Source organism: Aquarana catesbeiana, linkage group LG03 (assembly GCF_042186555.1).
Source record: "Aquarana catesbeiana isolate 2022-GZ linkage group LG03, ASM4218655v1, whole genome shotgun sequence".
In the NCBI taxonomy this organism is placed as follows: domain Eukaryota; kingdom Metazoa; phylum Chordata; class Amphibia; order Anura; family Ranidae; genus Aquarana; species Aquarana catesbeiana.
This window is the reverse complement of record NC_133326.1, coordinates 81,121,711-81,133,804: the sequence shown is the minus strand read 5'-3', so window position 1 is coordinate 81,133,804 and position 12,094 is coordinate 81,121,711.

The following is a 12,094-nucleotide window of genomic DNA, read 5'->3' as shown; positions in this document are numbered from 1 at the left end:
TCGACTGGAGATGTCCATGCTCTTGGGTGTCCCGATGAATCAGCGCTATGAGGGTGGACCACAGGTCACAGCAAGCCTCTGCACATGTCCCACTCTTCATATAGCCATGAGCCCCCCAGGACCCCAACCCCTTCCCTTTTATAGCACACAGGAGGGAGTCTGGACCCCAGAAAAGCCAGCAGGCACACTCAAGGAAGGCAGCAAGAAACATTAACCCCTTCCCCCTGACCTGGGCAGCCAAGTGTTAACTAAACAGTAGGCCACCTGCTAATAATTGCACCAAAATAATTAAGCATTTGCTCCAATGTTAATGTAGCAGTACCCCAGTGGGGGCTGCTGGAATGTTGGATTTTCTGTCACCCTGCCCAGCCCGGAATTCACTTCTCAAAACACTCAGACATAGAACAGTCCACATGCTTTGTTTTTGTTTTTTTTGTTTCATTGACGGAATTGAACTTGGATGGGGTAAGGAAAATATGGGATGCCCAGTAAAATTGGTAGAACTTGCTTGGGACAACTATATACAGTCCAAAGGAGGCCTGAAGCCTGCTGATGGTACTCATAATAGGAACGCAAGTCCTCCATTGAATTAGCCACTCCTACAGCTGCATGCAGTACTTTATTTTATAATGCATACCACCACAACACAGTGGTGTGAACTGACTGCATAGCAGATAAGGTGAATTGCTTTATCTTTGCATTGGGATTACCATGATCAAGGTTGCCCAGTCCAATGCAAATGGTGTGACTGTTCCCAATGGGAGGGTCAGCCTTCTTTATCACCTGGTATAGCCTAATTCTTTTAATGAGTCCTCCTTATGTGAGAAGGAGCTTAGAGCATCTCATCAACAATGAAACTCCTTTTGCAGGGGATGCCCGAAATATGACTTGTATTTTAGAGCAATCAGACTAGCAAGAAATTAGAATTTTGGGGACATTGACACCTCTTTGTGGCTATATTGTAAGGAAGCGGCATTTACATTTTTAGATAATTTTAGAAAAGAGTGTTTGTAGATGAAAATGCACATGCATCATCTCTGAAGGACATGTCTGCCTTAGTACCAGTATTATAGTGATCATGTTTTGTGTTGTGAATGTTGCAAAACCAACGTTTTAGATATCAGCTGTAAAAATATTCCAGACATGAAAAATCTCAAAATATTTTGTTGATTGCCCAGCCACAAACAAATTCCAAAAATGTATTTGGAAAAACACTTCATCACCTTAGAGATTTTATAGTAAAGAATATTAGCCCTTAAAGTGGTTGTATATCCTTTTTTTTATATTTTTACCTACAGGTAAGCCGATAATAAGGCTTACCTGTAGGTAAAATGAATATCTCCTAAACCTATACGGTTTAGGAGATATTCACTTTGCATGCAGTCGCTGACGTCAGCGGCGCATGCACTGTGAAGGTCCGGCTGAAGATCCAGCAGACGCTGCCGGACCTTGCCCGAAAGAAGTCTCCCGCGCGCATGCACTGAAGTGACGACATCGTGGCTCTGGCCAATAACAGCACCGGAGCCGCGAGCCCGTAAGACACGCCGAGGGGAAATGTCAGCTCCCTTGGCGGTGACCGGGATCAGCTGCAGACGCCTCATTCTAAGGTAAGCATTTCATAATGAGCTAGTATACGGTGCATACTAGCTCATTATGCCTTTTGCCTTACAGGTTTTTTTTAAAAAAATAAAAATTTGTGTATAGTATACAACCGCTTTACCATATCGTGCATCAAGCCTACTGATTTTTTTCTGATTTGCAGATTATCGCTCCATGAAATTATGTTTCATTATATATAAAACCACCAAAAATAGACTTCAAAAGGATTTTACTTTCCCTATGTTGACTTATAATTATGCTGTTTTGCAATTTTACAATAACTTGGGACGAAAAGGTAATCAAGCAGGCACTTCCAGCTCCAAGACAGAGGAGGGAATGAACACTCTCCACGCTCCAGCTCATCGCTTCCTCTCTAATCTTCAGGTCTTTCTCCTCCAGCTCATCACTTCCTCTCTAATCTTCATTCCTTTCTCCTCCAGCACATCATAGTTACATAGTAGGTGAGGTTGAAAAAAGACACAAGTCCATCAAGTCCAACCTATGTGTGTGATTATGTGTCAGTATTACATTACATATCCCTGTATATTGCGGTCATTCAGGTGATTATCTAATAGTTTCTTGAAGCTATCAATGCTCCCCGCTGAGACCACCGCCTGTGGAAGGGAATTCCACATCCTTGCCGCTCTTACAGTAAAGAACCCTCTACGTAGTTTAAGGTTAAACCTCTTTTCCTCTAATTGCAATGAGTGGCCACGAGTCTTATTAAACTCTCTTCTGCGAAAAAGTTTTATCCCTATTGTGGGGTCACCAGTACAGTATTTGTAAATTGAAATCATATCCCCTCTCAAGCGTCTCTTCTCCAGAGAGAATAAGTTCAGTGCTCGCAACCTTTCCTCATAACTAAGATCCTCCAGACCCTTTATTAGCTTTGTTGCCCTTCTTTGTACTCGCTCCATTTCCAGTACGTCCCTCCTGAGGACTGGTGCCCAGAACTGGACGGCATACTCCAGGTGCGGGCGGACCATCGCTTGGTCTCTAATCTTCAGGCACAGCTAGCACAAAGTGGTTGGGGCTGACACTGGCTCAGCCAGGCCTTTAGCAAATGCCCTTTGCAGGCACCTATATGTAGTAAAATAGAAAGTATCTGGTGCTAGCTGTCCTACACGCGACTACTGAGCCCAGTAAGCCATCTTCAGGCCCTGCCAGCCCTCCTGGCTGCAGCTGCCTCTCTCCACTGCCCCTTTTACCACAGTACACTGTTCTGGTTCTTCATGCTCCCAGTCTTCTCAGGCGTGCCTCCCCAGTCCTCCCGACTGTGCCTCACTCACCAGCCCTCTTGGCTGTGACCAATTGTCCTCCCTGGAGTCTCTTAGTAGTGCTCTCTCCCATTGTGCTCTCTCTTTGCTCTCTCTTGTGCCTCTGGTCCAACACCTCTTCATGCGTTCCTGAAGGTGGTCCAGACTGCACCCGAGCCCAGGTCCAAGGTCACCCGCCCCACAGACTGGGGAGCTCCCTCAAAGGCTCTGACAGCCTCCACACTCTCTCACTCCAGATCTTCTATCCGACAACTCTGCCCCAGCTGGGCTGACCCTGGGTATTTAAGGGGGCCTACCCCTGCCAATCCAGGTTGGAGATTGGTCAGGACTCCCCCAGGCAGCTCTACCTCACCTCTCCTCCTCTCTTTAAAGACCTTTCTCACAGACCCTGGAAAGAAGAGGGAGGTCTCAGTGATGCTGCCTGTGAGTCACCAGCTGCTACCCTGAGACACCCCCATCACAGATCAAAACAAACAGGCCTGGCTGCCAGCCAGAGAGAAAAAAACAGGAAGCAGGCACCTCTTAAATAAGACTATAGTAATTTAATAGACAAAGTGCAATAAAAACACTTACTTTTAGGTATCGATAATCAGGCACAGCAGAGTCTGGTTACAACAATCTCCGTCACAGCTTCCAGCAGAGGGGTCACATCCTATGAATCCTTTCATGGCCAGCGTCCTGACCAGCAGGAGTTTTTCGGCGTGCAAGCAGAGTCCAAAGCGGGGCTTTGAGGGCAGCTGGTGGATTACAGGGAAGCGCTGGAACACAGCATGTGGCCTGATGGCGTCACAGACAAAATGGCTGCCAGCCAGATCTGCCTAAATGTAACTGTCCTCCAGAAAATCCTAACTCTAGCACCTACCTAGAGGGTAGGTGTTAAAACAATTTTAAAAAATACGCAATTACCACAGTGAAGAAAAAACAGTAGTGATGCGGGGCAGGCAACGACAATTGGCACTGCAGTATATATGGCCAGTGAGGTAGAGCAATACAGGAAAGAGAGAAGGGGAACATTTAATATGACCCCTGTGGAAGATTACCTTAGATTTGAGCCAAATCTGGCATCAGGGAGACATTAAATTTGGTGGACCACCAAACATAACAATGAATTGCTGTGTCAATTTTATTTGTCACAGGAAGTGCTAATGAGGAGGCATATAGAAACTGGAGTAGGTTTCAGGGCGTGTGGTCTTTGTTAATGATCGCCAAGAATGTTTGTTTTCCTTTCCCTTTTTTTCCCCATTATCCTCTGTTGGATCAACCAACATACCATCCAAAGTGACCATTGGCAGAATGTTTGTGCAAAAAGACACTTCAGTCAGCACTTTAGCTTTCAATGCACGGCTTTTTATTGTGTATCCAAGGCCAAAACTTAGGATTACAGTCAGCATTTTATTGCTGTTTCCCTCTTGGGGAGATTGACCCACTCTATTTGTCCTGGCTATCGATGGGATTCAAACTCAGGGAAAATCCAAAATTTTGAGTTGTCATCAGAACAGGAATAAAAGGAAAATCTTCCAATAGGGACATCTGTTAGGATGCCTAAAAGGGGATTTATATGTCTTTGGGGAGATTTCTGCTCACTTTTTATTGTGTCTACAGGAGAGAAAGGAGAGGAAGTGAAGAGAAATCTACTAGTAACTTTAAGGACAATATAGCATGCAGCCAGTGGGTGTTCTGGGTCAGTGATTCAATGACAGTCTTCACACCTCCAAAGATAAATGCCCATTTCTTTATCGTACATCACGGGACACAGAGCTACAGTAATTACTGTATGGGTTATATAGGCACCTTCAGGTGATGGACACTGGCACACCCTAGACAGGAAGTTTAGCTCCCTATAAAACCCCTCCCCTTACTGCGAGTACCTCAGTTTTTTCACCAGTGTCTTAGGTATTGTTTTAACGACCACTTGCTTCCCAATCTTTAGTCTTTGGTCTTAGCTTCATACAGGGGGGTACCGTGGCTTAATCCTCCGGTTAGGTCACCTCCGAACCCTTGGGACTTGAATTTAGTTCTGTCGGCATTACAGAAACAGGCATTTGAGCCGATACAACATATTCCCTTGGTCCTTTTGACAAGGAAGTTAGCTTTTCTGGTAGCCATATCTCCTGCAAGAAGGGTATCAGAATTGGCTGTTCTTTCTTGTAAAGAGCCATATTTAATTATTCATAGGGATAGAGTAGTATTGCATCCTCATCCTAGCTTTCTGACGAAGGTGGTTTCAGGTTTTCATCTAACCAGGATATTGTTCTACCTTCATTTTTTCCAGAACCCTGTTCTACGGAAGAAAAGTCACTACATTCTCTGGATGTAGTGAGAGCAGTCAAAATCTATTTGGAGGCGACTGCTCAAATTCGGAAAACGGATGTTTTGTTTGTGTTGCCTGAAGTTCCTAAAAAAGGACAGGCAGCTTCAAAATCTACTATTGCTATGTGGATTCTGCAAGTAATTATTCAAGCTTATGGTTTGAAAAGGAAAGTTCCACCTTTTCAAATCAAAGCGCACTCTACCAGGGCTGTTAGTGCTTCGTGAGCAGTGCATCACCAAGCCTTCATGGCTCAAATCTGCAAGGCCGCAACTTGGTCTTCAGTCCATACATTCACTAGATTCTATCAGGTGGATGTAAGAAGGCATGAGGATAGTGCCTTTGGGTGCAGTGTGCTCTGGTACTCAGGTCTGATTGCACCCTATTTTTGTTTGTGTCTCCCTCCCCTCAGATAGCATTGCTCTGGGACATCCCATACAGTAATTACTGTGGCTCTGTGTTCCGTGATATACGAAAAAGAAAATAGGATTTTTATAACAGCTTACCTGTAAAATCCTTTTCTTGGAGTACATCACGGGATACAGAGGTCCCTCCCCTCTTTCTGATTACACGTGTATTGCTTTGCTTCAAAACTGAGGTACTCCCAGTAAGGGGAGGGATTATATAGGGAGCTAAACTTCCTGTCTAGGGTGTGCCAGTGTCTATCACCTGAAGGTGCCTATATAACCCATACAGTAATTACAGTGGAAATACAAAAGATAAACTGCGCTAAAAATTATGCTAACTGACATACATAAAGAACATATATGAACCAAAACAAGCAGCAGCATGAAGTGGGATACACACAAGGGATAATTGGGAATAGAGAGGCTGCGCTAAAAAAATGATCAATCAATTGATCAAATCAACACATATAAATATGCAGAAAGTCCATAATTAATCACTTCAGCTTGTTGATGCCACCACAGTGTATAAAAACAGACAGGAGAGTGCCCACCACCGTAATATGGACCTGCTTACCAGATAGCAAGCATAAAGGACAGATGGATATAACTCAGCCGCGGCCTTTAGCTTGTGGATGTCCACACCAAAATCTGCAGACTGGATCCAGCAGATCGCTCACTCTCTCCAACTATGATGTCCATCTTTACTCAGGTAGATACCCCAAAAGAGAGAAGACTGACCATAGTGTAATATTGTCTAAATAAGTTTTATTTAAAAGTATTGCACTTACATTTAAGAAGGATATTTGCAAGCGTTAAAAACAATGCCAGCCGGCACAAACACACAGAGCCCGTCCTCGTAGAACAATCGCATGGAGACATCACTTCGAGCCTTCCTCCATACGCGTTTTGTCATACGTGATGTCAATGGGGAACAGACAACGTAGTGACTCCCCACCTTATAAACAGAGACAAGCCTCGCTCTGAGTCACGAGTGCATGGATCGAAAAGCGTCATATTTGCATTGGGTGGTAATCCCTTACTTGTAGAAACGGAGGTTAACACATCAACATCGACACATCAACATCGGAGATTAACCCATCTACGTCACTCCACAAATTTAGAAATAGATATATATTACCAAATTAGTAATAGGTTAAAAAACAAAACAGGAGAATTCCATTATAGAACTCTCCTCTAAATTATACTACTAATTTAATTTAAACCTGAGAAAAGGATAACCAATGAATCATCCATTGTTGACCAATCTCAGGCTGGTATAACAGAGACCATAAATTATAATTAAAAATAATAATAAATATATATTAAAGTGAATAATTAATTACCAGTGCTCATCACTAATTTTATATAGAAAAGCATATTAATTCTAAAATGTACTGTAAAATCATAAAAACTACATTAATTAAACTTATGTGTAACATATATTAATTAAGTGCAAATATATCTAATTAATTAAAGTGATTAGATTTAATTACATTTTATAGGTGAATGATAAATATAATAAATTATATATAGCTGATTGAACAACTGAAAATTGAATAAGAATAATAATGAAAAAAAAAAAAATTCTAAAATATTTCAATTATAATATAACACTTAATGATATTATATCCCTAAATTAGTACAAAACAATTTCTTTTTAAAATAAAAATGTCCTAGATTATAGGATATAAATACTACTTATTAGAATTTAAAATTAGAATAAGAGAAAACGATACCATGCTCTAGTATTTCAGATCAAGTTAACATACAGGCTCATTATGAGTTGTCGATAAAGGCGTTCACATCTGTATTAATGTTTAACCCATACGGTACATACGTTTTTAATCTATGGATCCAAGTCATCTCTAATTTGGAAATCTCCCTCACTAACGAGCTACCCCTCCAATGGGGACTAAACTTGTCGATACCCAACTAAATGGTTTTGGAGGGGTCCTTGACTCCTTGCTATGTGAAAATAAATAATGTTTGGACACAGAGTGGTTCTTGAAGCCCATTTTGATATTAGTAATGTGCTCGTTGAGACGAACCTGAAGGGGGCGTTTGGTCCAGCTTACAAATTGCAGGCCACAAGGGCACTGCAACATGTACACAACCCCCTCAGTAGCACAATTGATAAAGGGTTTTATCACATGTTGTGTCCTTGTGCTAGTAGAGGTGAAAGTTGTGGTCCGTCTGTGAGGACATGCACTCAACGAACATACTCTGCAGCATCTGCATTGATAAATGGGAGGCCAATATTCACACATCCAATAGCTTTTTTCCACTTACGGATAGGGATAGCCCTGAGGGCGAGTTATTTTTTGACAACTCCCAGTTTTACCATCCCAAGGCAGGGAACACACCTACCTCCTCCTATTTGGCCCCTAATGGTAATCCACCACCTTGAGGGTTGCCTGCCCCCAATGGTCAGACCAGTTGGGGTTTTCACAAACCCAGCCAAGGCACCAAAAGGCAGGGTGAAAGAGGAGAGGAGTCAGAGGGGGAGGCGGGCATGGTAGAGGAATATTTAACCTTAGCTCCAAAGTTTTAACAGATTCAGAGAAAGCCATTCTTGATAAAGGTCTCAAATTTGTCCCGCCAACGAGACTGGACAAGTTTCAAACCTATATGGACATCCACAAATTTGTCAGGAAATTAAATATTAAACGCTATATGATTAACAATCCCATTGGTAACAATTTACCAGTAGAATCAGAATTTGTACATTCCGGTTTATCAAATGCTTCTTTGTTTAACCCCCTGGTGCATTGGCACCTGCATTGCGTGTTTTTAGGGATGTCACGCTTAGAGACCTAGATCTCCTGGAAGTCAAAAAGGCAAGATTAAATACCTTGCAGGAGGGTTTAGATTCCCTTTGTAAAAATAGGGAACTAGTTATAAGACCAGCGGATAAAGGGGGGGATTTGTTGTTCTTGATCGACAAGATTATATGACTGAAATGTACAAAATTTTAAGTGATGCAAATACTTACACTGTACTTCCTTCCAACCCTAAGGCCAAATATCAAAAGGACTTAGTGAAAGTTTTGGCTAGGGGTTGCCAGGCAGGCATCCTTAACAAAAAGGAAGGCCTATATTTAGTACCTAGAGCTCCGCACACCCCCACCATTTACTACTTGCCCAAAGTTCATAAAAATCCTATGTGCCCCCCAGGATGCCCTATTGTTAGCAGCATTGAATTAATAACATCCCAGATGGGAAGATATATAGATTTTTATTTACAGCCTTTGGTTCGTAGAATGCCTTCATATGTCAAAGACTCTAGACATGTTATCAGGTTGCTTTCTGAAGTCCAAGTGAAACCTGGTATGTTGTTAGTCACGGACGTGACATCCTTATATACCATTATTCCACACAATTTGGGTTTTGAGGCTGTAAGGAGTTTTTTGGATAGAGATTCTGGACTTTTACAGAATCAGGTATTGTTTTTGATGGATCTATTGGAGTATGCCGCCTCCCACCATTATTTTTGGTTTGACAATCATTTTTACAGACAGGACATGGGACTATCTATGGGGGCAAAACATGCCCCTAGCCTGGCTAGGGGCATGGAGGATGTGGGAGGAGGATGTGATCTATGTGATCTATGCCCACAATACACCACAACTAGTTTTGTGGGCTCGGTATATAGATGACATCCTCCTCCTTTGGGATAGTGAGCACCATGCCTTACAAGAGTTCTTGTCTTCCCTTAATGTGAATCAAAGAGGCATACATTTGAGTCATGAGATGAGTCAAAGTGAAATTAATTTTTTACACCTTAATATTTCCATTAGGGGAAATAGGCTGGTTACGCCCACATTTTTTAAATGTACGGATAGAAATTCATTTATTTCGGCTGACAGTTGTCACCACTGTCCCTGGTTGAACTCAGTCCCAAAAAGTTAGTTTTTGAGACTTAAAAGGAACTGCTCTGACCAGAATGAGTTTCTTGTGCAAGCTGAGGTTTTGACCAATAGATTCCTAGAAAAGGGATACTCGAGAGAGTCCCTTTTGAGACATTGGAAACAATCAAAAAGGTCAATAGGGACAAACTACTTTGGAGTGAGAGCCACATGTGAATGAGGCTTTCTCTTCCGGAGTCCTTTTTGTGACCACATATGTGTTATCAAGCAACTAGTTTACAGACATTGGCACATCGTTAATAATGATGGGGTACCTAATAAGGTATTACAAGATAAACCTTGTGTGGTTTTTAGGGGGGCCCCCTCTTTAAGAAATATTTATTTTAAATTCACCTTCCAAAAAAACAAGTTTCTTCAATCAACTAACAGGGTTTTATCAATGCAGACACTGCAGAGTATGTTCGTTGAGTGCATGTCCTCACAGACAGACCACAACTTTCACCTCTACTAGCACACGGACACAACATGTGAGAAAACCCTTTATCACTTGTGCTACTGAGGGGGTTGTGTACAAGTTGCAGTGCCCTTGTGGCCTGCAATATGTAGGCTGGACCAAACGCCCTCTTCAGATTGGTCTCAACGAGCACATTACTAATATCAAAATGGGCTTCAAGAACCACTCTATATGGAAACATTATTTATTTTCACTTAACAAGGACCCCTCCAAAACCATTTTTTTGGGTATCGACAAGTTTAGTCCCCATTGGAGGGGTAGCTCGTTAGTGAGGGAGATTTTCAAATTAGAGATGGATCCATAGATTAAAAACGTATGTGCTGTATGGGTTAAACATTGATACAGATGTGAACGCCTTTATCGACAACTCATAATGAGCCTGTATGTTAACTTTATCTGAGACACTAGAGCATGGTATAGTGGTTTTCTCTTCTTATTCTAATTTTAAATCCTAATAAGTAGTATTCCTATCCTATAATTAAGGGAATTTTTATTTTTATTTTAAAAACAAATAGTTTTGTACTAATTTAGGGATATAATATCATTAAGTGTTATATTATAATTGAAAAATTTTAGAATTTATTTAAATTTTTTTCATTATTATTATTCAATTTTCAGTTGTTCAATCAGCTATATATAATGTATTATATTTATCATTCACCTATAAAATGTAATTAAATCTAATCACTTTAATTAATTAGATATATTTGCACTTAAATATATTTCCACTATATTAATATATGTTACACATAAGTTTAATTAATGTAGTTTTTATGATTTCACAGTACATTTTAGAATTAATATGCTTTTCTATATAAAATTAGTGATGAGCACTGGTAATTAATTATTCCTTTTAATATATATTTATTATTATTTTTAATTATAATTTATGGTCTCTATTATACCAGCCTGAGATTGGTCGACAATGATTCATTGGTTGTCCTTTTCTCAGGTTTAAATTAAATTAGTAGTATAATTTAGAGGAGCGTTCTATAATGGAATTCTCCTTTTTTGTTTTTGTTTTTTAACCTATTACTAATTTGGTAATATATATCTATTTCTAAATTTGTGGAGTGACGTAGATGGGTTAACCTCTGATGTTGATGTGTTAACCTCCATCTCTACAAGTAAGGTATTACCGCCCAATGCAAATATGGCGCTTTTCAATCCATGCACTCGTGACTCAGAGCGAGGCTTGGCTCTGTTTATAAGGTGGTGAGGCACTACGTTGTCTGTTCCCCATTGACAACGTCACGTATGATAAAACGTGTCTGGAGGAAGGCACGAAGTGACGTCACCACGCTATCGTTCTAGGAGCTCTGTGTGTTTGTGCCAGCCGGCATTGTTTTTAACGCTTGCAAATATCCTTCTTGTATGTAAGTGCAATACTTTGTTTTAAATAAAACTTATTTAGACAATATTACCCTATGGTCAGTCTTCTCTCTTTTGGGGTATCTACCTGAGTAAAGATGGACATCATAGTTGGAGAGAGTAAGCGATCTGTAGGATCCAGTCTGCCGATTTTGGTGTGGACATCCAAAAGCTAAAGGCCGTGGCTGGGTTATAGCCATCTGCCCTTTATGCTTGCTATCTGGTAAGCAGGCTAATGTTACGGTGGTGGGTGGTGTTTTTCGGAAGCAGTGATTATAATAATGCTTAAAGTGAAACAATAAAAGTGTAATATTCCTTTAAATTTCGTACCTGGGGGGTGTCTATAGTATGCCTGTAAAGGGGTGCATGTTTCCCGTGTTTAGAACAGTCTGACAGCAAAATGACATTTCAAAGGAAAAAAAGTCATTTAAAACTACTCGCGGCTATTAATGCATTGCTGGTCCGACAATACACATAGAAGTTCATTGATAAAAATGGCATGGGAATTCCCCACAGGGGAACCCCGAACCAAAATTTAAAAAAAAAATGACGTGGGGGGTCCCCCTTAATTCCATACCAGGCCCTTCAGGTCTGGTATGGATATTAAGGGGAACCCTGGCCAAAATAACATTAAAAAAATGACGTGGGGGGGTCCCCCTAAATTCCATACCAGGCCCTTCAGGTCTGGTATAGATATTAAGGGGAACCCCGGCCAAAATAAAAAAAAATGACGTGGGGGGTCTCCCTAAATTC